Consider the following 2,820-nt stretch of genomic DNA (forward strand, 5'->3'; position numbering starts at 1 on the left):
ATACTAATTTAATTGGCAAACTATCTTATTCACCTACTGAAATTCAGGGTAAATACACTGAATTTCAGACATTTTTTACTTTCTAGAGGTTTTTTCCAGCGTAGAATCGCCCCAGTAGAGCTCAGCGGAGAATAAAGCTTAATCTTTTTTGTGCCTAAATCATAAAATAAAAAGTTTACCAAGATATTAATGGCTGATATTTCAGCAAACTGCACCTCTGAGTGGGATCTTTGAATTCTCTGAGCTGTGCTGGGCTGACTGGTTGTCAGCTGCTGATTAATTCCTCTCATTAACATGCCACAGGCCACCGGCCTGCAGACTGATCACAGAACAGTGGCCATTGATCTGCTGCGGTTGCCTGGGGTGCTGCAACCTGCGTGTTAATTAACAGCCTCTGAAGCCGAGGGGCCGGCGGGGGAGGGGGGTTAGAGCCCCGGAATGAAACTGAACTCACCTAGACGACAGCTCCAGGAAACCCTCCGTTTTGTGGTTGCCGATGATTCCGTTTCTCTCCACATTCTCCGTAGATTTCATCGTCTGTTTCTGGTTTATTGAACGATTCATAACGAGCAAAGAGTCTGCGGCTCCTGAGGGCCTGAAACCCGGATGGAAGAATCCAAAGTGTGTTTATCTGAGGTGTAGGAAGGAGGGCTTGGCGTTTTTTGGGGAAGACAGGGGTTAGGGAAGATCAAAGACGTTCTCTTTGACGCCCCGAGGGACAGAAAATGGTGCATTCTGGGAGAAAAAAGGAGGCCGGAGAGAAACAAACAAAATAAAAACCATGCAGTCCTCAACCTCAGGTAGAATCCTCCGCTTTCTGAGATCAGATGGAACAGATCCGGCCGAGAGAGAAAAACCAGAGCGACGGCGGCCTGGGGGGGGCGCCGGTCCCGCACAAACAAGTCATTTACAATAAACACAGTCAGGAAATTCAGAAAGTTTGCTCCTCGGATTGTTCCAGAGAGAGAGGAGGAAGTGACATCCCGCCGCCTCCCTCCATCTTCTCAGACCTAAAGGCACTCCAGATCAGCCTCTCGGAAGCACATTTTCAGCTGCCCCCCCCTCCCCGTAAATCCTAAAAGTTTTTCCGTTCTCCAAAACAACAAAGAGAGCAAAGTAAAGGTCGGGTTTTTGAAAAAAACGTAGAAGCCCCTTTTTCTTCATCAAGGTCTTCTTTACTTTTTAAATCCAATTTAAAGTGCGTTGATGAGGTAAACTACTTCTTCATAGTTTATTTGCCAGTTTTTTTTTTTTTATATTTATTCTTTTTTATTACGTATTCGTTCTTTTGTAGGAAAAAAGTGTCTTTGATTCCTTTGTTAGCGCCTCTCAGACAGGAACCATTCTGCCTTGGATGTGTTGCATTTGGGACAGCATAGTCTGGACGCTGGTCAGGATCTTGTTCTGATGTGCAGCAGAGGAGATGCCGATGCGCGCCATGTCCCTGAAACAGAGCACAAAATCAATCTTTTAGGACCGAAAAGGACGATAAAAAAAACAAACCTTCCTTTTTCTAACTGGGAAAATAAATATGTGCTACATTAAAAAAACGTTGTCCTTTATTCAAGATGCTACATGCTAGCTCACACGGTTGGCTACATGCTGTAACTATCTGTGTCGCTTCAGTTCTTAATATTTTTTGGCGATATTTCAAGCACAGAAGTGAAATATTTTTTCAGGGCTCCAATCTGTGTGTTTGTTTTTTTGTGTTTGTCTCCCTTCCTCCAACAGGAGGCGCCTGGTTCTGGTCCGCCTCCTCACACACCTGCTGATGGTTTCCTCGTTAACGGAGTGTTCTTAAGCTGCTGACTGCCGCTACCTCGACGCCAGAGTGTTTGCCAGTTTAGGGTACTCTAGCCAAGCTGAGTTTTAACTTTGTTTTTTGTCTTTGCCTCTCGGCAGGAAGTTGTCCAGCAAACTGGACCTTTTCGGACCTTCACTCCCTGGAAGGATTAACTGAGCCTCAAACTGAGCTGGGCATTCAACTGGAGGTTTGGATCCAGTTTCCCAGAGAGGACGTTGAGTTTACACACTGAGCAAGGGAGTCATCTCCACTACGACCCGTTCAAGTACCGCAGGAAATCTGAGTGGCAGTAAGTTTTCCCTTCACCTACAACCGACCGTGTTCCGGGTAAACCCTGTCCGCCCTCCACTGAATCAGAAAAACACTGGAATACAGCACACAGATTGGATTTAAAGATTCTACAACTTCTCTGGAAACCTGAGTCAACAACCGGATCCTCTTCTCCAAATCTACGAATGAAATTTCCCACTGAGCCTGAACTAATCGCTGTGTCTTCCCCTCACCTTCCAGTTCCGGCTGAGCAGAGTTCAAAGCAACACTGCTTTATCTCCTCAATAAACCTGTTAAACCTTTTTCCCCTGGTCTCTCTGAATTGGTTTCTCTGCATGTGGGTCCGAACTTTAGATAAAACCATTTCAATATAACATAACCAATAAACATGCTGTGTAAATTCATGGCTGCGCCAAAAATTGTAAAGGTCCCGGAAGTAAAAAAAAAAATAGCCTAGCAAAAACAAAAAATGGGAAAATTCTGCAAGTGGAAAAAACAACTAAAGCTTTAAAAAAAAAAGCTGCAAACTACGGCGCATGATGGAAGTACTCCACGCCACTAGGGGGAGACGATCAAAAGTCTGTGAAACTCAATGTTCTGCTGCATGAGGATGTGATCTTAATGGGATCAACTGACCATCTGGGTAAATATTAATGTTCGTGCGAAATATTGAACCTGACTCCGCCAGATGGATTTGTTCCGCATATCCATCTGGAAACCTTCCATTGAAGTAATTTTGGGAAGGG

The 2,820-nt window shown here is 44.7% G+C and overlaps 1 long non-coding RNA gene across 1 annotated transcript in view; it reads right to left on the reverse strand.

The window, feature by feature from the left end:
• Nucleotides 1–1,450, reverse strand: part of LOC107094749 — a 9,197-nt gene extending 7,747 nt beyond the window's left edge. Inside the window, exon 1 of the long non-coding RNA XR_001481691.1 lies at nucleotides 455–1,450. This is a non-coding gene — a long non-coding RNA (uncharacterized LOC107094749). The remainder of the gene's footprint in view (nucleotides 1–454) is intronic.
• Between the last annotated feature and the right edge of the window lie 1,370 nt (nucleotides 1,451–2,820).

Source organism: Cyprinodon variegatus, unplaced genomic scaffold, assembly GCF_000732505.1.
Source record: "Cyprinodon variegatus isolate N-32 unplaced genomic scaffold, C_variegatus-1.0 Scaffold504, whole genome shotgun sequence".
Classification (NCBI taxonomy): domain Eukaryota; kingdom Metazoa; phylum Chordata; class Actinopteri; order Cyprinodontiformes; family Cyprinodontidae; genus Cyprinodon; species Cyprinodon variegatus.